General features: G+C 37.9%; 1 non-coding gene and 1 pseudogene across 1 annotated transcript; one reads left to right on the forward strand and one right to left on the reverse strand.

Moving 5' to 3' along the window:
* The first annotated feature begins 1,505 nt into the window (after nt 1-1,505).
* Nucleotides 1,506-2,485, forward strand: LOC107137552 (annotated as a pseudogene).
* Nucleotides 2,486-27,267: 24,782 nt separating this feature from the next.
* Nucleotides 27,268-27,339, reverse strand: Trnae-uuc. The gene has a single exon. It is a non-coding gene; the product is annotated as a tRNA-Glu (tRNA).
* Nucleotides 27,340-27,392: the final 53 nt, after the last annotated feature.

The following is a 27,392-nucleotide window of genomic DNA, read 5'->3' on the forward strand; positions in this document are numbered from 1 at the left end:
CAGAATGCTTTTATATAGAGAAGACATTTTCAAATTAGAACTATTGTTACACATGCAAAGTTTATTCAAGACTGTCATGTACATAGTGGACAAGTTGAGTCATTACTTGAAACATCTAGTCTGTCTAGATGTTCAGAAGTGCCCAGTGTATGTTAAATGTAGAGCTAATAAAATATCACTTTGTAAATATCCTTTTTTGCTAAAATTCATATGAAATATTATCTTTGGGGAATGAAATCATTAAACCACCTCTGTGAGCAGTACAGTACTATCTGTACTTGTTCAGTGATGTGGGGGAGGGAAGTAATTGCAAAAGGTAATATTTTAGTGTGTTGGTAGTTGGACATTTTCAGACATAAGTTTTCTGCATTTTTTTTTGATGTGTATATAGCATATATAATGGAAAAATGAGTCCCAATTTGCAACATTTAGTTTCTAAATGTTAAAGAGGTTTCCAGTGTATTACCAAGTATTTAGTAAAATTAGCACATTTTGTACATGTTATGTTGAAATTCATAGGAAAGCTTGTCATTTGTAAATGACTTCTGGGTATGAATTTATTCAACTGTCTCTAAGCATTAAATATGCCTGTACTTGTTCACTGGACTGAAAATAGAAGGAAGTGAGGAGGGAAAGGGTTAACGGCAAAATGGTCATATTAAAAGATACCTCAGATTATAGCCATTTCCATGTGTGTATTTTTTTTCACCAGTGACTTGTGCGCAGTGAACAAGATTTTATGTGAATATCTAGTCCTTCTATGTATTTATAAGTGCTTGATATGTTTAAAAGTACAAGTAGTAGAATAAACGTTTTATAAATAAATTTTAAAAGTGATGGGAAATAACGTGTTTGGAATGTTAAACCACCTCTGAGCAGTATACTGTCTGTACTTGTTCATTGGGTTGAGGCAAGGGGGTGGGGGGGGCTGCAAATGTTGTTTTACTAGAGTGTATTAGACAATTTCAGCTTACCCTTTGCTCTGTAAAGTGCATTTCATTTAACTTTTCTGTACTGTATATTCTGTGTACATACTAGCCAAGGAGTCCTAATTGTATAGTATCTAGTCTCTAGATATTATATTATTGTTATATTTTATATATAATATATTATAATATATAATATGTAACTATATTGTTGCCATGTTAAAAAAATAAACTATTGTTTATAATATAATATAACTGGTGATAGTCCATCCAGAAATTGTCATCATGGCAAATTGTATTATCCTTTCAATGTGATAATTTCTTTACCTTCTGAAATGTTCAACAAACCTCCTCGTATATAAAAAAAAATTAAGTTTTCCACTGCCAGAACATCCTTTCCATGTTCTCCAACCCACCATACACCACTTGACCCCTCTGCTGGGAAGAGGGGACCTGATACATCCTTTCACCCAACACTTATTCTACCCAAATGTTTAAGACCCATCAGAAGAAACGGAAGCTTGTTTTCTTCTGAACTACAACAGTGAATAAGCAGTTCCTTTCAGCTGATTAAAAAATGTTCTTACCCAGGAAATGGAACTCCCAAAGGGCTTCTCTGGAAAACAGATTCATTCATATCTGCTGCCCTCAGCCTGCTGTCACTCAGCCTATCCACAACATCCCTGCTCAGCAGCTTCTGGTTTGTGTGCACACAGAAGGTGCCTAAGTCCCTAAACAAGGGTGGGTGGGGAGTCTGGCAGCCACGTGCTTTGACATGCCAATGTCCCTGGAGAGGGGTGTCCCCAGTGCATCAACCCAGGCGGTGGTTCAATACAGCTGGGAGACTGGGGATAACCAGTTCTCCTTCCTTACCTTCTGAGTGGCATATGACTACCCTGTAAGGAAACCATGGAAGAACCAGGGAAGAGGTGCTGAAGTTTCATTGAGTTAATGCCTCCAGCTGAGAGTGGTGAGAAGAACTGGTGGAATTTGCCACGTTGCAAGGCCCATGTCATCCTACTCTCTGATTTGGAGGGGAGTGATTGATGGAGAAGGCTTTCCTCCCCAACCTTCCCTTGGGGCTTATGGCAAAGATCCTCTGGTTATCACTGGGAGCCCAAATCACCTACATTGGACTTGAGTTTATCAGCTTCCTTCTGCTACTGATGGATTTGCTGCTCAGGGGGGACCCTGGCTGCGGGCTCAAGCTGACTGCCTTTGCAGCCATTGTCTCCGTTTTGTTAGCATGGCCTGGGTTTCCTTCCCCTGCTGCCTGGCATTGCCAAGGTGGTCCTGGAGTTCAAATACAGACATAGTAAGAGCTTCAAAGAAAGTTGGAGTTGCCTACCCCATCACCATTGGTGCTTCCCTCAGCAGCAATCATGTGTGGCTCACCACAGAGGTCCTCTCACAGGCTACCACCAGTACCACAACAGCCCATCCATTCCATCTCCGAAGGTGCTGACTTCTATTCAGCACTATAAGACCAGAGATTTCAACAAGGGACCAGCCAGGAGCTGGAAGAAGTGGTTGGGTCATCCATAGAAGAGCAGTGCTAGGAGTTAAGTGGATTTGGAGAGCCGGCTGAGTCCTACTTTGCATGTGTTTGCTCATTATCAATATCTGCTTAAGTCAAAGGGAAAGAAAATTAAGCTTATAGCTATATCTTGTATGTAATTTTTAAAAATGAAAGCTAAGGTAAAGCAAAATAGGAAAAAAGATTGATTTGCTCAAATTGGCAGGCAGTTTAAGTAATGATAAATGATAGCAGAAATCTTGACCTCCAGCCATAACCTGCATTCTACGTTCTCAGTTGCAGGCATTGTTGTACTATATACAGCTCATTTAGCCAACATAAGAGTAGCATGCTTTATATTCATTTTCTTCAAAGGAGACTAAAGTCTACAATACTTATTTCTTGTCCTACATTTTCTTTCTGGTATAAAGGAAACTTTTAAAGACCTCAATAGCATTTTAATTACATAGAGGACAAGGGTCATGTGTCTACAGAGACATATGTGATTTCACACAACACTTCTCATTCCCTAACTTTATGTTTCTAGGCTCTTTAGGTCATTTGTGATAAAATGTCTTATGCATATTAGCTATTAAACTGCCTTTTATTGCAAACAATTTCTTATTTCACATCTATCATCCTCATATAGTAATTAAGAAATATTAGAAGCATGAAAATGTTGGGGCCATTGGGGTGTATAATACATTGTCAGCATCAGAAAATTTCTATGTTCAATTTCATTAGCGCTTGTTCAGTATCCACAATGGAAAAGGCATCTCTGAGGTATACTTGGTGGAACCAAAAGTAAGACATAGCTGATTCAAGAGGCATCTGGTCCAACATATTAGCTCCATGTTTTGGCTCATTGCCTCCAACACAAAGATGACACACGGTGAGGAAAAAGAACAGAATGTTTTCACACACATTACTTCATGTGATCGTCTTAAGAAGTCTGTGAGGGAGACACATTTTCTAGGTGGTGGAGTGTGGAGCAGGACTCTCACCCATGTTTGCTGGCACCTTTGGCTTGATTATGTTACTTAAGCATATGTAAATAGTGTGTGTTCACTTGACAAGAGTATACTTCCATGAAAAACAAGAAAAATCAAAGAGCTAACTTACAGGTAACTGTTAACCTATTGAATCTTTGTGCTAAAATGGTACAAAAATGTTCTTTTTGTTTTAAACTTAAGCAGTTTTTAAAACTGTATGAACAGCAACAAAAAAAATTCCATTGATAGAATTCTTGAATATTTTGTTGCTTTGTGACATTTTTCTGTATTGTCTGGGTGACATTTTCCTTTATTCTCCATTGTCTTCATAATTCATTGCCCTTTTCTTCCATTTCTTTTGCATAGCATTCTGTCTTTGGGTGCCTTTCATTTCTGCATTAAAGTTCAGAGCTGATGCTGGTAGGTACTCCAGCTCTGCTTTCTTGGTACTGTATATGTGCCTGTACCAAATGCTGGAGGCTGAGAGTAATAAATTTTCTTCATTACCTCCTGCTGTGGTTTGAATATGGCCTGTACCCACCTCATATTGATGTTTAATTCTTCAATGCAACAGTGTCAGAAAGTGGAGCCTTTGGGAAGTGATTGAATTATGGGCGCACTGCCCTCATGAATGATTAATGATTTTCTCAAGAGACTGGGTTAGTTTTTTGGAGACTGGATTAGGTCTCAAGGAAGTGAGAAAAGTCTCACAGCACTGGATTAGTTACTTCCAGAGCAGTTTTAAAAAGCAAGCCTTGCACCTCCTCGAGTCTCTCCTGCACATGTGCTCTTTTCAAATGCTCCTGCTTCCTATTTTTGCTTCTCTATTATGATATGACTTGACATGAGACCCTCAATAGAAGCTGATCAGATGTGGCTGCCCAATCAAGGACAGAACAATAAACATAAATAAATATATTTTCTTTATAAATTACCCAGCTTCAGGTGTTTTGTTAAGTAACACCAAACAGATTAAGACATATCCTAAAACAAAACAGACTTCACGTACAGGGAATGTCCAAGGCCACTGGGATGCATCCAACTAGTGAGTCTTGTCATCTTAGACCTGAATTCTCATTACATGAATTATTGGACTGTGCAATGTAATGGTTTATCAGCTTTCTGTTACTGTAACAAAATAACTGATGTAATAATCTTAAAAATAGGAAAGGTTTATTTTGGCTTACAGGATTCAGTCCATGGTCTCCTGGCCCCATTACTTTTGGACCTGTAGCAGGCAGCACATCATGATGAGAGCACATAGTAGAGGAAGCCTGTACAACTTTTGGCCAGGAATGAAAGAAAAAAACTAGGGTTCCAAAATCTCCTTCAAGAGCACACCTCCAATAACCCAGGTCTCACTTCCTAAAGGCTCCACTGCCTCCCAATAGCACTGTGGGCTAGGGACAAAACCTTTAGCACATGAATATTTGGAGAAAGTTTCAGATTCTAACTACAATAATAATGAAATATTGTGTAATCTTTGAAAAAAAGAATGTTCCAAGAGAATTGTTCTGTAAAAAATGAGTTGAATACTTTTGAAAAACTGGACATTACCACTGTTGAGTGGGAAAGGTGATGTTAACGGCAGGAAAAACTTAATCTGGGAAGATTCCTCATTCAAATTGCTTTGTAAATGTCTTTAAATTTTTCACTTCAGAGATCCCAAATTGGTCAGCAAAAATTAAATTTTATGGGTGTGGTTAATGCAAGATAAACAAAGAAAGACAATCATATGCAAAGTAAAAATCTTGCCAGATGTGGTGGCTTGCATCTGTAATCCCAGCTACTCAGGAGGCTGAGGTACGGAAATGGCAAGTTCAAGAACAGCATCAACACCTTAGAGACCCTGTCTCAAAATGAAATAAAAAGTGCTGGGAATGTAGCACAGTGGTAATGCAGCCCTGGGTTTAATCTTCAGTACTGGGAGTGGGGGAAGGAGGGAGTAAAGATCTCAGTCTAAGGCAAAGATTTTTTAATAAATACGCATTTGCATATTTGGATTTAAAACCTTTTTCAAAGAATGTTTCAATACTTTTAGTAACTTTTTTTTTCTTTGGTACAGGGGACTGAACTCAGGGTCACTTAATCACTGAGCCACATCCCCAGCCCTATTTTGTATTTTACTTAGAGATGGTTTCACTGAGTTGCTTAGTGCCTCACTTTTGCTGAATCTGATTTTGAACTTGCCATCCTCCTGCCTCAGCCTCCTGAGCCGCTGGGATTACAGGCATGTGCCATCCACTCGGCTTAGTAATTTCTTGATTTGTGTGACTTTTAAAAATTAATGAAGCAGACACTGATCCCAGTTGGTGGGACATTAGGGCTCCATATGTCAGCTCTGATTGCTACTCTTTGTAGAAATCAGAGAGCCATCCCAGGGCTTCAGAGAAAGTCACCAGATCATTAGCATTTTTCTCAAAGCCTTTACTCATCTTCATTTCCTATATTTACTTTAGTAATCTGCAGATTCTTCCTATAAAACCTTGCAAGAATTATTTGAAACCAACTCTCCTTCATCTACTGTTTCTATTTCTTCCCTTGCTACCTTAACTTACTGTTAATTTACTATTAATGTTTATGTCAATGTTTGCTATCCATTATTTTCTTGTTTAAAGCTCCTCCAAGTCCTACTCTTTCTAAATCCATCCCCCAAAGAGAGATTCATCTCCATAATTTTCTGTTTGTGGCATCAATCTCATTTCCCCAGTGTTAAATTGGGACATGGCAAAGCAAGTAGCTTCAGGAAGGATCTGAACGACTAGAATAAGAGAGGTATTAAAGCAAAATAAAGTAAAATAAATCCTTGTTTTAAACAAGAGGGTCTAAAATAGCATGTGAAAGAAGTGATGAATGTTGAATTACAGATTATGATTCGGCCTTGAATAACATCTGAAAAGAAACTAGGCTGACTTCTAAATGGAGTCTTAGAAAAAGTTTAAACATGGCTAGAGAAACCAGCTCTAATGCTTGCCAAGAAAGCTCTGGGATGATGGAGGCTATATGAAAATTGGCCTCCTCGTCTGATTATGAAAGTCAGCTCTGTTGCAGGAAGGAAATTTGCCACATATACAGAATACATCTTCGGAGTTAGAGGAGGGTTCCGGGCGACTGGGACAGGAAAACTTTTTCTTCTATAACAATGTAAATTTTGCTATGAGCTTTCCTGGAGATGACAGGTTCATGGAATTTTATGCTTATTTTAAAATGTAAAGATTCCATCTCATTTGCTTCTGAGACTTGTCAACTCAACTGGTATGAGCCATTGGGTGAAGAAACTTGCTGTTCCCCTGTAACAGTGCATTCTCTGCCCCAGTGAAACTCAGTAGGCTTACAGGGGTGAAGAGATTAGGAAGTGGATATGTGGGTGTATGAGTTGTACTCCTATTAGTGTCAGGTTCATGGTGATAGCTCCTACCAATATTACTTCCTACTTTTTAGAGGGATAACCAATGCCTTGAGAAGGCATGTATCTTGGTAGAAACAGAACCAAAGATGTTGCTATAATTTCTATTAGAATTGTCCTCCAAAGTCATATGTTAAAGGCTTCATCCCCAGTCTGTGGCACTGTTGGGAGGTGTGGAACGTTGGTGAGGTGGGGCTTAGTTGGGAGGAAGTTAGGTCATTGAGGGTGTGCCCTTGAAGGAGCTATTTGGACCCTGGCCCATTCTTTCCTCTCTTTGTTTCCCAGCTGTCATGAGGGGAGCATTTTGTTCCACCATGCTCTTTCCACCATGATTTCTGCCTCACCACCAGCCCCAAAGCAATGGGACCAAGTCACCAAGGACTGAAACCTCTGATACCATGAATTCAAATAAATCTTTCCTCTTTTTAAGTTGATTTATCTTAGATATTTGTTATAATAATGGAAAACTCACTAATGAAGGTACTTTATCCAACCTCCCTGTGGCATTTGTATTTTTCCATCCTGCTTCACAAGAAACTATATAATTAGCACATCCCTGAACTATAATCTAAAAGAGTGAGCTTTGTGTTGTGCAGGTGAATGACTGTGTCTGGAAAAGAAATGGTCTACTCTACACCTGAACTCTACTTACAAAAATGCAATAAGATGGGATGATAGTCTTGGGCTCACTAAACAAAGGGTTGACTTTCTCACTCTATATATTTTGTGCTCAGTGAGCTTATATCTTAATTCTTAAAAATATATTACTATGGTGAACAATTAACTGAACACAGTTCAACAGTCCATCACAGGTAAAAAGCAACATGTCAATCACCATGTGAAATGAAATGTTAGAGAAACTGAGTCCCTTTTCTTTCGTTCTTGTACTTTACAAAGTGCTGAGCTACATCTGCAAGGTTAGCTTGCCTGATAACAGATTTTTGCATTAATAAGTAAAACAAGTCCTTTATCATACTGGTACTTTCAACAGTCAAATTTAGAGTTCTAGAATCTCAAGGAAAACACTTTTGGGTTTTCTAAGCTCGATCTTTTACAAACTTGTGATTTTTTGGATCTCTATTTGTAGGGTAGATTCAATTTTTCTTTCATCTGCACTTCCATAAACATGTAGACATGCACATAAATTATGTGACTTTCTCTTTCCTCTGTGCTTAACTTCTGCCTCAATATTCCTCCTTAAAATTAGAGAAAGGGTAGTGAGAAGGTCTATACTGCTGTTATAGATTTCATTACATTGTCTTAGAAAATAATGGGGAAGGAAAGTTGTCAATTATTAATATATATCTTCATCTTGAAGCACAGACATACACACTGAGGAATCATTTTAGTGGTTCAGAAACAGTCTCTATACAAAGGCAACTCTGATTCTATCCTCAAATTTCACTGAATTTTCAATTAAAACAATGGACTTAGGTATGTATGGTAGAATCAGGGTCAAGTTAATTTCATCTATTTGCTTTCTGGTATAGACTATGGTATCAATTTACTGACATATTTATTAGTGTATCTTTAATTTTTCATCTTCTCAATCTTAAAAACAGAACTGATGATTTTTATATATAATTCAAAAGTAAGTACTGTACCAAAACAGCTTTCCTTTGACTTTATAAGTTTGTTGGAGCTTTGAGAGATAAAATGACTTATGTAGCCTTTTTTGCTACATAAAAGTATCTATATTCCTTTCCCCCACAAAAAAATTGTGCCTTGGATTTTTTTTTTAATCTTTCAAGGATAAATCAAATGCCAAGGATTTTTGTGGCATATATAACTTTTAAGTTTTATGTAACTACACTGTTAGCATTTGCTAATGAATATGGAAAATGAGAAATATATACATGAAAAAAATTTTAACAATTTTAAATAAAACCTTCAATGAAAGTTTATAAAGTGCAGGTAAGGCATATTTAATGAAGGCATATTTAATATTTAAATTAATTTAATTTAATTTAAAATTAAATCCAAATGTTAGAACCTTAATTTTTCTTTACATAGTTCTTTTTTTTTGGTACTGGGGATTGAACTCAGGGGCACTCGACCACTGAGCCACATTCCCAGCCCTATTTTGTATCTTATTTAGAGACAGAGTCTTATGAGTTGCTTAGTGCCTTGCTTTTGCTGAGGCTGGCTTTGAACCCTCCATCTTCCTGCCTCAGCAGGGATTACAGGTGTGCACCACCAGCTGCATAGTCCTTTTTTAAAGTGAAATTATTCTTCATTATCTCAAGATTTTGTAACTTGTTTTTTGACTGGACTATGAAGTCAAGATGGTCTTGAGGCCGTCTTCTGCCTTCAAGCTAGATTATTATAATTCCCTCTGTTTAGGGAGAAAGAATTGTTGTAGCTGTTTTTTAAGCACACTTTCTTTTTCTGGTAATAGCAATTGACACCAACAAAACTACACCAACATCATTATTTATTGATATCAATCTTTCTGATTTGACTTATTTCAGAATTACTATTTTTTATGAGTGTTGGTGAATGCCAATTAAATAACTAATCTTTATAGTTAAGTCATGTAGGGTCCTTGGTTTTATCTGTTTAAAAAGAATATATAGGTTGTAAGGCACAGAGTTCCATTAAAGTGACTTACCTGAAAAAAAAAAAATTAGAAGAGTTACTGGATCCCATCTGGAGCCCAAGTTTTGAGCGTCAATTAGTTCTCAGGAGAGAATTATCCCAGGAATGATCTGTAGTCAGTAATTTCTCACTGTCATGCCTTTCTACTGCTCTTTCCTCGACTGCTTAATTTTTCTTTCCTCTCAGGCTTCCTCTACTCTGGACTCCAAAACACAGTCAACAGCACTGGGGAGCCTGCCCATCTGCACTCAGCCAGACCAAACCTGGAAACTTCTGATTCAGATTCCAAGTCTGAAGGTGGACACAGCCTCAGACTGATCCCTGGGAGTTAGGAACTCACACAAAGAGTAAGCACTCTCAGTGGGTGGTGAGTGGTGTTGGTGTCCAGAAGTGTGAACCCTGATGTTTTCATTGGCACTGTAGTAATGGAGATCAGCTGGATTTTGTTTTATTTGTTTTTGTAGCTTTGTAGCGCTGAGGATGAAACCTAGGTTCTCACAAATGCTAGGCTAGTGATGTCCCACTGAGCTGCACCCCTAGCCCTAATGAGGGTTAGCTGGAAGGAAGGAAGGAAGGGCCTAGAAAGTGTGTAAAAGGTCAACCACACCAAAGGGTCCATGACAAGGAGCTTGGACCAGAAGCTTCTAATGCTGCTTTTAATTCTAATTAAATTCTACAATTCCTTTAAAATATTAGGTGTCTTTTTAAGGAAATAATTTCTTTTTTATTGATGTGAAATTCACAAAACAAGATTAATTATTTTAAAGTGTGCAATTCAATGATATTTAGTACATTAGTAATATTGGGCAACCACTTCTATCAAATTTAAAAATATATTCATTACCCCGAATGATAATGCCTCATCTATTAAGCAATCAGTCCTATTTTCCCCTCCTATATCACCCAGTAAACACTAATCCATGTCCCAAATACATTTATTTATTTTGGATATTTCATATAAATGAAATTTTATAATATGTGACCTGAAGTCGTATCCCTAGATGGCTTTAGGTAGTATTACCATTGTAAAGCATACTGAGTTTTCTAACCCATGAATATAGCAAATCTTTCCATTCATTTAGCTTTTCAATTTCTTCCAGAAATATTTTATAGTTTTCAGTATAACTACCGTGTTACTTAATTAAACTTTTGCATGGCTATTTTATTATTTTTGAAGTTACTGTGATTGCAGTTATTTTATTTTATTTATTTATTTATTTATTTATTTAAAAAATACCTTTATTTTTTTTTAATTGGTTGTTCAAAACATTACAAAGCTCTTGACATATCAGTTATTTTATTAATTTGCTTTTCAGGCTGTTACTGGCATATAGATCTTATATTCTACAACACTGCTGAATTTGTTAGCTATTATAGTTTTTTTGGTGTATATTCTTTAGGAATATAAATATTTGTGATCATGTCTCTTTCTTTAAATATTTGGCAGAATTCACCATTCTTTGTTGGGAAGTTTTTAAATATAAATTTAATGTAAATAGGGAGAATTTTACTTCCTTTTAAATTTGGATATCTTTTATATATTCTTGCCTAATTGATTTGGTGAGAACTTCCAGTACAATGTTGAATATAAGTGACAAAATTGGGAATCTTTGCCCCGTCTTGACTTAATGGGAAAATATTTAGGCTTCTGCCATTGAATATGATGCCATTTATAAGTTTTTTCCATAAATGCCCTTCTTCAGGTTAAGGAAGTTACCTTCTAACCAAGTTATTAAATTTGTTTTCTCATGAAAGCTTGTTGGATTTTTAAAAATGCTTTCCTGCATCTGTTGTCTTTGTTCTGTTGACTTGATATAACACGTTGATCGACAGCCACATGTTGAACTACCCTTGGATTTCTGGAATAATTTCTGGTGGTCTTAATTCATAACCCACTTAATGTATTTTCAGATTCATCTGCTAGTATTCTGTTGGTTTTGCATCTATATTCATAAAGCATTTTGATCTGTGGTTTTCTTGTGTTTTTTTCTGACTTTGATATCAGGAATAATGCTGACCTTATCAAATTAGTTAGAGAGTATTCCTTCTTCTTTTATGTTTCGAAAGGATTTGAGAAATATTGGTATTAATTTTTGTTTAAATATTTGGCAGAATTCACCATTCTTTGTTGGGAAGTTTTTAAATTATTGATTCTATTACTTTACTTGTTATAGGTGTATTCAGATTTTCTATTTCTTCCTGTCAGTTTTAGAAGTTTCTGTGTTTTTAAGAATTACTTCATTTAATATAGATTATATAATTTGTTGTAAAATTATTCTTGGAATTCTCTTGCAATTCTTTTTATTTCTGTACATTTAGTCATAATGTCCTCTCATTCTTGATTTTAGGGATTTTGGTCTTCTCTCTCTCTCTCTTTTTTTTATTCAGCCTAGATAAACATTGGAAAATTTTGTTGATCTTTTCTAAGAACCAACTTTTGGTTTGGTTGATTTTAATTGTTGTTCTTCTACTTTTTAAATTTCAATTATCTCTGCTGTAACCTTCCTATTCCTTTCATTCTCTGACGTTAGTTTGAACTTCTTCTCCTCCTTTTCCTTCTTAGCTTTCTTCTCCTCCTTTGCTTCCTCCTCCTCTTTGTTCTTGTCTTTATCCTTTCTTTCCCTTTCCCCTCTTTCTCTGTCTACTTCTTATGTTGTGGAAATATGGATTGAGCCTAGGGACACTCTACCATTGAGCTACATCTCCAGTCCTTAATTTTTATTTTATTTTATCTTGAGACAGGGTCTGGCTAAGTTGCCCAGGCTAATCTTGAATGTAGGATCCACCTGCCTCAGCCTCTCTGGTAGCTGGGATAATAGGTGTGTGCCACCACACTCAGCTTCTCCTTTTTTAATATAAGCATTTAGGACTCTGAATTTCTCTCTGAGCACTGATTTTGTTGCCTTCAAAATATGTGGTCAATTAAAATTAGGTGTTATGGATGATAGACTGTTTTAGTTTCCCATGCTTTTGTGTCTAGGACTTTTGTGCATTGTACTCATATGACTTCTCAATAAGTTACAGAAACTCAGTAGGAGTGGCTTTTGAACAGTTCATGTATTTCTAGAGTTTTTTAAAAATATATTTTAGATTGTCTTTATATATTATAGATTGTGGTATACATGGAAATTTTAAAATAATTCTGTTTTCAAATATCACCTAATGTAAGAAATCAACTAATATTAATTTAAACATATACCCCAAAATACGGGGGAGATATGACATAGAGAACATCCCAATCTAAAAACAAATTCAAACAGGTCATTCCCAAACTTAGCATCTTTTAATGGTTCTTGCTTTTTCAGATGAGGCTCCAGTCCTTTTCCAAGACAAGCAAGAACTTTAATGCATGGCTCCTACTCACATCTCCAGCAGTTCTTCCTTCCTTTTATTTTCTTGCGGTGCTTATTGTTCTGACCTGCACAGTCCCTGATGTTCCATGACTCTGGGCTTTTCTCCATGCTGTTCTCTTGCCTCAGGTGCCCTTATCCTTTTTCTGTTCTCAGTTAAATATTCTTCATCTTTAAAGACTCATTTCAGGCATTATTTTTCTCCAGGAAACCCCAGAAATTTTTAAGGACAGCTTGTACTGTTGCCTGTACAAGTCACTTTCTCTGACTGAATTATACTGAAATGGTCTGTTTTTGTGTCGGTTTTCCTCCACTAGACTGAAGGCTCTTATCTAAACCTCCATTTGCTTACATCCCATCTCCCACACACAAGTGATTAATAAAAGCTTGGCACATAAAAAGTACATGCCCAATAAACATGTTGAACTACATAAAATGTGGGCGAATATTTAAATTGAGTGACATAGAGTGGTTGTAAAAGTCACGGAGACAAGAAAAGAGGTTAAGAGTTTTCCAAGAGCTAAAGATTAGGAGGGGTCAGCTAGGACACAAGCACTCAGATCATTTCAACTGCGCAGGATTTGAATAGGAGGAAAAAGGATCAATTCAGGCAAGGGGCTTCCAATTAGAAGGTGAAGTGAAATGAGAATAGACGTGGATTCCCATGGAAATAATAAGCCTAACTAAATTAGAAGGTAAAGGGCTTGAGGGATGCATTAAACCATTCTCAGTTATTATAAAGAAAAAACTCAAGGCTGAATACTTTATTAAAAAGAGCTTTGGTTAGTTCACAGTTCTAGAGGTTCAAGGGCATGATATCAGCTCCTGCTCAACTCTGGTGAGGACCTCATGGCTGATGCCATCAGAATGGTGGGAGTGTATGCAAAAGGGAGAGATCACATGGCAAGATAGGTAGCCAGAGAGCAGTTCAGGGGTCAGACTGGCACTTTTGTAACAACCATCTCTCAAGAAGTAACGAGAGTCCCACAAGAACTACAGCAACTCCTCCCAAGGGCAGTGCCTTCAATGACCCAACCACCTCTATTTTAGTTGATTTTTTAAATCATTGTGACAAAAATACCTGAGAAGAAAAAAATCAGGAGAAAAATTTATTTTGAGATCACAGTTTCAGTCCATGGTGGGGCAACTCGGTTGCTCTAGGCCCTAGATAAGGCAGAACATTATAGCGGAAAGGTATGGCAGAGGAAAGTGGCTTGGCTTGTGGCAACCAGGAAGCAGAGAGACAGAGAATGAGCATCCAGAGACAACATATCTAATCCCCAAGGGCATGCCCCCAGTAATCTACTCCCTCATGCCATGTTCCACCTGCCTACAGTTACCTCCTCGTAATTCATTCAAATTACTAATCAACCGGATAGATAAATCCACTAATTAGGTTACAGTTTCCACTCTCTAATCTGTTCAGGTCTGAACACTCCTGCATTGTCTATCACATGAGCTTATAAGGGGGATACCACATATCCAAACCACAACAACCTCACTACTGTTCCTACCTCTTAAAAGTTTCCACCCCCTCCCCAAACTGCCACACGAGGATCAAGCTACCAACAGTCAAACCTGCGGGGGACACACTCAAACCATAACAAAATCAGAATAAGAGAGAACTGAGAATTGCCTGTGTATGTGGGCTGGGCATTCAGATACATTGCCAGCCTGTGGTGCCTCTGTCCTGGTCTCTCCCTATTTGGTATGTAGTTTGGTATCTTTCAGAATGTTATCTGGCCCTTAGAGAATACTTCTTTTTCTTGACTGTCAGTTGCAGGAAGGCTTTGTTCTCATTGCACTTTGGTGTTGGTTCCAGGGGAATGGATGGGAATCACTGAGAACCACGAAAGATACCTGCACAGTGTCAGGGAGCTCCATAGCCCCTGGCAAGGGACTAGTTCAAAGCTACATATTGAATTTACCTTGAACCTGCAGTTGTTTTGTTTGTCTGCTATTTTACAAGATACTAATTATATCCTAGAGCTACAGACTTCTAATGAGCCTGTACCTGGGAGATTAAAGCTGGACTTGCTTCTTAGAAATTTTATTTTTCAAACAGAGCATCTTAATATACAGATGCAAGATAATAATTTTTCATTTAACATGTACTATTCCTTTGTGGATCAACCTATCATTATGCCTGATTATTCCACCACATTATGAGCTTTGTTAAAAGGAGGAAAAACAGCTTGTCTTCCTGATGGTACCAAAAAAAAAAAAAAAAAGGAAAGAAAGAAAATAAACCAACTGAATATAAGTGGTGCTATATATAAAAGCTGCTATGGGTTACCAGGGCAACCAAAGTTCTAAAAATGACAGATAGAAAAGAACATCAGGTTGTTGTGACAAGTGACACTTGAAGTGACAATTTTCTTATGGTACTTGCTTTTAATTAATGCAGCTCTGTAAGGAACTTTATTATTGAATAATAGATTAATGTGGTAAGCGAGAAACCTGGATTGCAGATTTGTTTTTCCAACACTGGGATAACTAATAAGAGAATGACGAGAACAACTGGAGAGTGAAACTCCACTGTGGGGGAAGATGACTGATCGTGGTTATTCAAAATCACAGGATGGATGTATGCACCACATACTCTTGTGGATCATGGAAACAGCTGTCTCCAGCAGGAGTGATCAAAGCACAGCTAAAAATATAGCAGTCACCACCAAAGAAATCAGTTGTGTAACATCAAAAATATCACCGGCTTAAAATTTTTAATACATCACTTCTATTAATGCTGCTTTCTCGTGTGTGCTTTAAAGCCTGCTATGTAAGAAGAAAACACATGCATATACATGTAAACATGTATATGATCGTACATATTTTTGTATGTATTCTCCAATATATATGTATGTGTGAGTATGTGTGTGTGTATATTTATCTATATCTGTAGACATTTCTCCTTCGTTAACCAATTCCTTTCAGTCAGCAGAAGGATACTTCAGTATTGTGAGCTCTCAACATCCTATTTCAGGAGGCTGAGTAGGGACTTTATCAGGTATTAAAATTCACAGGCAATGTCTAAACGAGACAATCAGCTTTGATACACATGGAAAAGAACAGGTGCAGACTCTATGGCTGTGGGAATTGGGGACAATATGATGGAGAGAACATGTCCACAGGACATCAAGCAGAGAATGAATTCCAGGTCTCTACCCACCCAGTGTTCTGCATCCACGTGGCCTGGATGCCTTGACTTGGTGCAGTGGGATTTTTGATGTTTTTATTTATAACCTTAGACTAACTCCAAAGGGCATAGACAGAAAGTAAAGCAGTTTAAAAGGAGAATAGGGAAACAAATTTTAAATGCCATGAGTAGTAAGACCCCATTTCTTATATATGCTTCAATCTGTAGTGTACTGAGCTGGATGTTTTTTTTTTTCCCCTCCAAATCCTTATCATTGTATTGTTTGCTTTAATCTCCCAATTCCAGGATGGCTCAACTATCCTATGTGGTTCTATAGCTCCTTGTTGGAGATACTTTTGTTGGAAGTATTGCATTTCTGTACATCTGAGAGGCACTAACAACCATCTATTCTGGCCAATCTTTATTTTTTTCAATAATGTTACAGAAAATAGCTTTATAAGACAAAGATATTGTTTCTTCCTGGTATAGAGTCAAGCATTGTTTGCTATCTAGTAAAATAAAGATAATGTTCCATTCTAGGGCAAAGATAATTTGTTGAAAGGCCATTAGAGACATTTAGGATTTTCTAATTTCAGGGTTTCTTGGTAGTAATGTGAAGACACTGTGTATGTTGCATCTATCTAGGAAACTTCATGTCAGTGAAATTGAATTTGGGGCACAGGGAAAATAAGACAAACATGAAGCTCATTCTACCTGCTGTGCAGTGAGTAATAAGGTCATTTGTTTTTCACCCATGTAACTTGTGTCTTCTCCTGGCATCTGTAAAACTTATAAGATTTGCAAGAGTGAAACCTCAGGATTTCTGAGAACTTTGAAATTATGTTGGTATCCCTTCCTACTCAAACTTTGGGCTTATTTATCTATATTTGTTACAGGGTCATGGCTTCCTATTTTTACAAAATATCACGGTCTACTACTATCGTTACTTTTTTTTTTTTAATTTTTATACCTTTGTTTTATTTATTTATTTTTATGTGGTGCTGAGGATCAAACCCAGGGCCTGGCACGTGCTAGGCGAGCACTCTACCACGGAGCCACAGTCCCAACCCCTTGTACTTGTACTTCTTTTGATGTACAAGTTGCCCCTGATTTCCCTTTGGTTGGCTTTGGTGTCTTTTTTGGCATCTCCACCACCCCCCTTACCCCACCCCACCCCCATTTCTTTGAGCACTTTCTTGCTTTATGTCATATAAAGATACTTTAGCTCATCTTGTATTTGTCCTTCCCTTGCACTTTGTTCAGCTCTTTTTCTAAGGAGTTCTGGTTCCATTTAATGGAACATCCTATTTAGAAGCTAAGCTGTGGGCTATGAGAGTCAGTCAGTTAGAGGACACAGTCCCCCAAGACCGCTTCATTTCTATACCAATTGCAAGTTAAAGGAGTATGCAAAATCACCCTCAGGTTTAATAATTCACTAAACTTAACAGAGTCACAAAAAGCTATTATTCTCATGATACGGTGTATTATAGGGAAAGGAAACAGATTAAAATCAGTCTAGGGAAGAAACAGAGACTAAGTACCAATGTAGAGCTTCCACTTTCCTATCCCCATGGAGTCATCAGGGTGTGTTACTATAGTAACTCATAGGAGGATTGCCATCAAGGGAAACTTGTCAAGCTTTCCTGTCCAGCGTTTGCATTGGGGCTGCCCTCAGGCAGGCTTGATTAATTGATTGCCTATGTGACTAATCTAGATTATAGATAAACGGATATTGTGTGACCCAAAACCCTCATCCTAAATTACCCTGTTGTTCTTTCTCTTACGGCCAGTCCTGTCTGAAGATCATATGGATGTGTTTAGTCTCCGCTCTAATCACAGTTTTAGGTAATCCAATATGATCCTAGGCCCCTAGGCAAGGAAACACAATCCTATCAGGTATAACATTCCAAGAATCTCGCTGTTACATCCCAGAAGCTGGGAATCAAAGGCCAGATCTTCTCTTTGGCCAAATTCTTTATTACACAAAGGATCTAGGTGTGCTCATTGATATTGGGGTGCTGATGCTGTCAGGATCTCTCAGGGGAGGGAGCTAAGGAACAAATGTATGTACAAATGTGCACACAGACTTACATCTTTATTACTATATATAGATAGTGTATCTATATCTTCGTATGCCTAGTCTATCATCTATCTATATTGAAAAGCATGAGTTCACACCAATACCTCAAATACCAATCCAATCCCACAACATCGTTCATTGCAGTTGGCTCCCCTTTTTCATGTGTGCAACTCTTTTCTCTAACAGTAATAAACTTATCTCCCATCATTTGTTTTATTTGTTTAATCCTGTTGTGTAAAGCATCCCCTGTCTTTTCTACCACAACTCTCCCTCCCAGCCATACTTTCTGATCTGTGTGGCCTCTGATACCCCATGCTGGGTCATTTCTCCAGGAGGAATTTCTTTTCACCATGTTCATACCCCAAACCCCATGAAGGAACACCGTCTGCACAGATGCCATTCTTGTGCTACTTGTGCTCTGACATCCCATAAGAAGGGAAGAGGAAAGGAAGAGGAAGAAGAGGTATACACTAATTTGTTAGCATAGCCTTCTCTAACTGTAAAGATAGCCCTTGGTTATTAAATAGTATTTAGATTATACAGAAAAGCATAGAGAAGTATTTGAAAGATCATTTCCGTTTCCACATTCCATTAGCATATTTTGCTTTTCATTTTGTCCCCTTCCTAAAAATGCTCAAAACCAGTTGAGATTATCACCTGTATAATTTTCATGACAAAATCAACAGGCAGATTCCAACTTTTTCAAGATAGGAGTTGATATGAGGACAACAGCTAAAGCAGAAAAGCACTAAATGGCAATATATTTAGAATATTATGGAATTTCCAGGAAAAGATACCTAAAAATACCACCAGTCATGCTGATCATGCCCCTTCCAGGTGGTGACTTCTTCCTTTCATGCAGTCCTCTTCTCTAGGAACAATTACTGTTAAGATAAGGCTCTCTACTGTTAGGTCATATATCTTTAAGCTGAATGGAAACAGTGGTTGAGGGAAAGGGAGACAAGTGAGTTGAGAGGAGAGAAGACAGTGGGTAGAGGAGGACCAATCATCCTAGGGCTGTCATTCCACTGCCTGGTAGGGGGTACAGACTCCACCTCTGGTGGCATAACCCAGGAACCTACTGTTGGTGCTATGATGCTTGTTATCTGATTGAAGGAGACATAATTGCATGTTGGAGTAAGAGAGTTTCTGACCATGTGTCCCTGTAAGAATCTTCATAGACCTATTATTGGAAAATCATATAGGATGTCTTGGGGCTGCTTCCAGGCACCCTTGCAATCCAAATACTCCTTGATGTTCAAGAAAGCCAATGGGAAGTGGTTGATTGTTTAAGTGGGCTGTCTTGGGATCCAAGGCCATGGTAATGCAGAAGGGGAAGAAGAAATTGTTCTCTTTAAATAATCAACTCAAGGAAACATCAAAATTGATTAGATGTCAGTTGTAAGAAACAAAGATGGTGACAAACTTACTCAGGTTTTCCCTTGTGAGAGTGGGTAAATCAGCAAATAAATGCATGAGTTATCCATATTTTTACTCCCCCCCCCTTAACAACTGCTCCTTACAAAAACAACATAAGGAATAAGAATTGGGCCATTTCTTTGGGTTGCCTACAGCACCCTGGGCAGTGCTGAATACTCAGAATATAATTATTACCTGCTTCTTGTTTGAGCTTTTGGTTTTATGCTATAACAGGCATTAGGGAGGGTATATAGCTCCATCATGGTTGAGAAATGTCCCTGAACATATTAAACAGCATAAAATGTTTTCACCTGATTCTGCCATCTGGGGGATGTAAAAGAATGTGTGTTTCAGAGTTTTGCACCTAATAGCCAAGCCAAAAGCAGTGTGACAATGATGCCAGGAAGTTCAGAACTTAACCATCAGGGCACGTTTATGGCTTCACGTCTTCTGTTGAGTAACATGCTCCTTGTATATTTAGTACATCTTAATATGAATATAATATTAACCTCCTTTTAAAATAATTTATAGAAATTGTTAATACATAACCATGAATGATTTATTTTTACTAAAAAAAATGCTGGTGTGAAACAAATATAGATGTGATACTCAAATGGTAAGGGTGAACCAGGTGGTGCAAATCTAGGGTTTTTGCAGTTTATGCAAATATAAGGAAAATGGGTCACAGCCAATACTATCCCTCTTTAGATTATATGCCACCAGATAATTTCAATTGTTTTGCTCCTCCCTCAGGGAGCATTAGGAAGAACTCATTCCTTTTAATAAAGATGGCTTCAATAAAAGGTCAATTGCTTTTTTTGGTTGTTATTTATCCACATTTTGCTTCATCAACAAAACTGAAGTTTACTTTACTGAGGCTGCAAATAGAGCCATTGGTCATAGTTGCAGAAGGCACTTTCAAAGTGTGAAAGGGAGATTGGGCCTTGAGAGAGGAAGTAGGATACAGTACTAAGAAACTGTGTATCGTATGGTTATTGTGCTTGGCCATATTGTTTAACTCTTAAGGTCCTAGTGGCCAAAGAATAGGGAAAAGTGGATGGGTTCTGTGGATTGCACTGCCTGCTAGAAGGAAGGATATTTCTGCAGAATTACTATTTCCAGAACTTCATTCATCTGTCCATTCAATACCAAGCAAAGGCTCACGGGTTAATATGCATAAAAACTAATACTATGACAGGTTTTTGCAAAAAGAAGGAGTTTTATTAAAGATTGACCAATAAGGAAGCAGGAGGAATGCTCTTTTGGCTTTCTTCATTGGCTGGTAGCCAAGACATTTTAGCAGTCTGGGGTAAGAGAAAACTGGAAGGTTGATTTCTATAACAGAGACTATGGGTGGAAGAATTTGCTGGACCAGGTGGAACGTGTTGATACTTTGTAATTGAGCAGTTTCCAGTATCTCTGTTGTCCTGGTCCATCTTGCAAATGTCGATGGTATCTTTTGCTTTTAATGTAGGTCCATGCTTTGTTCGTTTTAGGTCCCACCAGGATACCAAGGTGTACACCTGCATCCAGAAAATCAACTTGCATGACAGGTTTTTAGAAAAAGGGAAGTTACAGTTTATAGTCAAAGTTTGCATTCAACAAATATTCACTGTTTACAGATACTCCTTGATTTATGATGGGGTTATGTTCCCATGAACCCACTGTAAATTGAAAATATTAGAAAAAAATACATTTAATACATGTGCCTTCATGAACATCCTAGTTAGCAGAACAGTGCACTTAAGAATATCAATTGTTTCTTTTTGTTATGTGATTGACTGGGAGCTGAAGCTCACTGCCACTTTCAGCATCAAAAGGATTGCACCAGATATTACCATCCTTTGAAAAGATAAAAATTCAAAACTAGAAGTGTGTATTTTATGAATGCATATCACTTTTGTGCCATCATAAAGCTAAGAAAAGAATTGTGTGGATCCATTGTAAATCAGGGCCCTTTTGTACTTAAAATAAGCCATTTGCTCCCCTACTGAGAGGTGAAGTTCTCCACCCCCTTTAAAATATGCAGGTTTGGAACTACATTGCACAATGAAATAAAGCACAAGTGACACTAGGCCAGTTCTGAGCCTAACTTTTAAGAGTGTTTACTCCTGCTTCCTTTCTGTTGCAAGCCAGTACAATGTAAGGTGTGCAACTACTCTGAGGTCACCATGCTTGAAAAGTCCATGATGTGTGGAGAAGCCCTAGAGAATGAAAAGCCATGTGGTAAGGTACCAGTCTCAGCCCAACCCAACTATCTGCTCAATCAGTCAAACAAGGGACTGTGGTGGGTGTTAGATGCAACAGCAAAACCACGTTTCTGATCCCTTCCTGAATTGTGAGCAAAGCAGGGTGTTGGTTTTTAAACAAGAATGTTTTGGGAACAGTTTTTTTAAAATGTAGACTACAAACCTATAACTTCCAGTTTCAGAGAAGACCAGTAGGTTAATAAGCATTAGTAATAAATATGATAAATATTGGGATTATTCCCTCTGCTCTATATTTCAGAAGGCTGTAATCTGATAGACATTGCCAGTTCATATGGTCAGCTAGTTTCTGATTAGATTCTGTCAATTTAAGCACTGATGGGAGATTGGATAGTAGAAGGAATAGCAAATTTTTTCTTCTGTTTTCTGCCATCATGATTGCCTCCAGATTTTAGCATCTCTGGCATTCTCAAGAGAGGTAATAATAGAAGGTGTCCATCAGCCTAGGCAGTTATAGGAACTGAGGCAGTGTGTGGCATGCTTCTACAGTGGCTACCACAGAGTGGCTGAGCTGCAAAATTAGCAGCCTAGGAAGTTCCAGAAGTTATTATCTGCAGGATCAAACAATGTCAGCATCAGATGTGCCTAAGTTTTTTTTTTTTTTTTTTTAATGCCACCTCCACTTTCTTTGCTCCATGTCCTTTCCTTTATTAGGGTATAGCTCAGTGGTAGAATATTTGCCTCGCATGCATAAGGCCCTTGATTTGATTCCAAGCACAGCAAAACAAATAAACAAAAACTAAAATGTGTCCTGATTTTCTGGCTAGACATCTATTGATGTGGTTTTTTGTAATCAACAACATCCTTGGGGAACAGACTCTCAAAGAAGAAAATTGGAGATTGATTATCTTTCCTTGGGCATAAACAGAGCAATGACTTCATTATTTGTAAAAACTGAGCTACTGGTAGTTCACAGTTGTTGCAGCAAAATATTTATTTAAATTATAACCTGGAATTATTCAAGATAAAGGCAGGGTCATTGAAGATAAAGTATTGGGACCAAAGGATACTATAAGAAACTATGGTGATGCTGGATTGGCTAGTTTTGGCTGCACTGGAGAGTTTATAGAAAGAAAATGAATTACGTAAGGCTCTAAACTTTCAACTCAAAATATTTTCAAAGGACTAGATCTCTTTTATCATGGCCCTCAGACAATCCATTATTCCCGCAACTTCGAGAAATAAGATACACAGCTGAAATCCAAGCCCATGATTTGGTTCTGTAAGTTACAGAATTACAGTATGGGTTAGATTCACAGCCTGTCCAAATCAATTAAGTGAAAGTGAAGGCACAGATTAAGAAAGAATAGATCTCCACAAAATGTAATGGAAATATTTGATGGGAATATTTGAGCTGCCTGAGTTGAAACTGAGAATTACAAAGCTCCAAATTTCCCTGAACCTTCTCTTGACGATTGAAGCAGCATCTTTTTTCATCTGAGGAAAATAGTCTTCTCTTGCTTGAGGTCTTTATCAGTGATTTTCAGACTTTAATATGCATAAGAATCACCTGAAGTTCTTGTTAAAATGAACATTTTGACTCAGTGGTTCTTGGAATTGGCCTGAGTCCTGCATTTACAGCAAGCTCCTGGGTGATGCCAATGTTGCAGACCATGTTTCCCACACCACGGTACTCCATGTGGATCTTTCCCATCACAGTTACCTTACCAAAGGGGATGCCCATTCTATACCAGGCCTACATTCACCACCCTGCAATATCTCCAGATTTAAAACAAGAATAGTTCAGGATATCAAGTCTAAAATCTAACCCAGCATGAGATAGTATGTACTTTGGAATACCTGTGAGATTATGTCAATTTATGTTTAAGGAAGCTAGAAAAGTTTTGTGAGAATGGATTCTAAGATGGTGAGGCAAAAGAGGCAGGAGATAACATTGGACTGGGCCAAACTTGTCAATATGGATTGCACATGTTTGTTTGAGTGTCTTGGAGTGGTTCTAATTCCCCATTTTCTTCATTAGTTGACTGAAACTTGGGCTCACAGTGGCCTACCTTCACGAGGATGTAATGCCGTGTATTCATGGTATAAGATGGACCAAGGTTTTTAAAGGCTTAGTCAAATAGTCATTTTACACAATTTTTAATTGGAACCACAAATTTGCTCATTCTCTACATGTCCCGGAAAGGCCCAGAAAATACTCCCTTCATTAATTATTAAGAAATACATTGGTGAAAAGATCCCTCAGCTGCTTGAAAAAAAAAATGGTAGCAGTCTTTCATTGCCAGGGTTGGTGCAAAAAAAAAAAAAAAATCACAGGAGATCATGATTCAATCCAGAGTGACAATCCAAGTAGTAAGGCTAGTAGGAATAAGGTACAATCAGTTATGGAAGCATTGCTAGAGAAACACGAATCTTTGGCAGAGGTATCTGAGGAATATAACAAATGGTATTCCACTAACTGGCATATATTTTTCAATTTATATAACTTAAAAACTCAAGTTTTGGTGTTCAGAAACCTGATTTAGTCTCTGCAATAGGGAGACATTGCTTGTCATCTAGTACCAATAGCTGAATCAGTTCACAGTCCAGAATCACACTGAAGGAAGAATAGACTGGATCCATTACCACAAGACTCTTCTCCATTGCCACAAGAATACATTGTAGATACCCAACCACCACAATAACCTTTCCTCCAGAGGACTTGAGGCCATATGGCCATTTGTCCTGTGAACTTACACTGTTTTTTTTTTTTATTTTATTTAACATGGATACTTTCCTGCATTAAGGAAGCTCAGAATTATTATTGTTGTGGTTATTTCTTACTCCTGTCTTCCAATACTTTTGTGCAACCCTTTGGAGCTTAAGAGATCAATGAAATTTTGGTTTAAGTCTGTCTCAAAGTGGTTCCATTGAGTTTGTGGATCCAACTAATTCTGTAATGTACAATGCATGTACATGTATACCCTTGGTCACTGACTTTATCTTATTGCTCCCTGAATCTTGGAATGAGGACTGCTATGGTTAAAAAATGACAAATGGTAGCCCTGGACCACCCTCCCCCTTCTTGACAAAATAATAAAGCAAAAGTGGTGCTATATCCAGGGAGAGTTAGAGATTAATGCCACCAACAAAGATTTAAAAAATGCAGAATTTGTCTTTTCAAGGACCTAATTAGTAACTCATCTACTTGACCAGTGCAAAAGGCAAAAAGATTTTGAGAATAATCTGGCTTATGTACATTTATGCACCCCTTCGCCTTGCTAACTCATCTTTCAGGTCTCAGCTGAAATATTATTACAAGAACTTGTCCTGACATGTGGCATGATTGTGTGCCTTGCCCTCCAAAATATAAGTCAGTAATACTGAGAACATAATGGTAGATGAAACCACATGATAATAACACTTGTATTAGTCTGAACAAGAGAACAGATAGTTCAAACAGGAAATCTAATTGAGGGAATTGTTACACATTTTGCAAAGTTGGGGCTAGAGGAGCAAAAGAGGATAACGGTTTGATTATTCAGATATTTGCAACCACAGATGATACTACTCTGGGCTGAAAGGAACTAAAAGAAAAGGATGGTATTGCTTCAAGGCAGGAGCTCATTTTATGTGGTTCCTTTTGGGCATTGCCATTGGAACCACCACTGCCAAATCTATTTATGTGCTGCTGAAACTTCCAGGGCTACTGGAGCCCACAGCAGCCCACTGCTGCCACTACTAGTGGCTCATAGCTGACAGCAACCCATGACAGAATCACGAATGCCTCTGGTTTCTGGCAGCCACCAGGGGATGACCAAAGACACTATTAGAAGCATTGAAAAAGACTCTGCTTTTAAGTGACATACATTAATCTTCCATAGAACTTCCCATAGGCAGGTATCAGAAGTGTATCAGAAGTCTGCTGGAAAGGGAGTCTGAGAAATATGGTTTGGAGAGATCTAATGCTCCCAAACAATAGATAGGATATGAAAGTAGATAAGAGCAAGCAAGAGGATGACTGCAGAAGTCCACTCTTTGGGCTAGTAGTATCCATTCCCAGTCTCACACCTACATTTCACTTCTATATAACAACATGACATTAATTCAGGCTAGCCTGATGATATGATCTAAAACAAATGAAACATTCTCACTTTTTCTCAAGGTAGTATGCAAAATTCTCTCTTTATCACTACAGCCAGTCTTGGGTGTGGCTTTCTTGGAAATTCTGGCCAAAATCAACCCTGGAGTCTGGTAGTGAGAGTGGGAATGGAGAGAAGGCAACCAGTCTGAGAGGTATTTATGAAGGGCACTTTTTGGACCTAAATACTAAAAGAATTTATCATATGTCACATAATGGATGATGGCTGAAACAAAAATTTCTGAAGGACCCAAATGATGCTTGAAGTCCCTATGACTAGTGAGGCTGAGGGAGGAGGATTGCAATTCAATGCCAGCCTGGGCCATTTAGGGTGACCTTGTCTCAAATTAAAAAATAAAAAGGGCTGGGGATGTAGCTCAGTGGTAGAGGGCCCCTGCGTTCAATACCCAGTAACGCTAAATAAAAAATAAGACTCAGATGATCTTTGTAGTTAAATCTTCTATGGACTCCAATATAAAAACCTATAAATTACAAGCTGAGATTCTAGAATTAATACTCAGTCGAGTAAAAGAGGCTGTATGACTCTGTGTGAACAGTACGACTTATTCAAAATAAAATCTTAGTTTTGCCTGCAACTCATGCTACCGGTTTATGAACTATCTGGATTCTCCGTGGTTTAGATTCTCACTTTCTCAGCTTTTTTTTTTTTTTTTTTTAATTTCCAAATCAAGCTGAAGATATCAGCAATTGGAGTACCATAAAGTTGGTCACATTATTTAGTAGAGCCCAGGAGAGGTTCAGACAACTTTTGAAAGTGCTGTTTGAAGATCTTCTGGATATGCATTAACCACGGCGTTCCCTAAATACAGAGATAAATATTTGAATTCCATTCTAGAAATGGCTTCGAAGCGAAGTTTTCAAGCCCTTTTAGTGTCTGAAATTTTGACTTCGATAGGAGCGTAGACCTCAACCTAACCACAAGCATGACTCTATCTAGAGGCTGATTGCATGCCTCAGTTTCCCTGTGTATTACTTGGCAGAAGTGAGTAGGCGAAGGGGTCTGGTTTCCTCTCACCCTCTTTTCCTATGCAATCCTCTGCTAAAGCTATATTTCTTCGTGAAGAAAGCTCACTTCTTTATATATCTCAGCGCTAGTGGTTTCTGCTTCAAAAAGCACTGCCCCCACTCCCTTGAGTACTCAATTTGAGCAGCTTCAGAATACCAGCTCTTCAGGCCTCTCCGCATCCCTCCATCCTGTTCAACATGTTGCTTTCAGCTGTGCAGAAAACAGTGGGAGCATAAGGAATTCTGAATTGGCTAGAACAGGAATTGCTTTGTCTAATAGTGTAACCACTAAATAATATCACTTAAAGGAAAATTTTTAATGAATTACATGGAAGATTAAAGTAAAAGTGGTTACTCGGATTTTAGGTCGGAAACTCCTGAGCGCGAATCTTCGGAACAATGTGAGTTCTTTCAACAAGTATTTTTCAGTAGCATTGCTAAAGTGGCTTTAAGTTTAAAAGAACTGCGTGTTCCCACACCGGGAGTCGAACCCGGGCCGCCTGGGTGAAAACCAGGAATCCTAACCGCTAGACCATGTGGGAACCGATAGTGAAGCTTTCCTGTCTGAATCAATTGAATGAGATGCATCTGCTTC

This window comes from Marmota marmota, unplaced genomic scaffold (genome assembly GCF_001458135.2).
Source record: "Marmota marmota marmota unplaced genomic scaffold, marMar, whole genome shotgun sequence".
In the NCBI taxonomy this organism is placed as follows: Eukaryota; Metazoa; Chordata; class Mammalia; order Rodentia; family Sciuridae; genus Marmota; species Marmota marmota.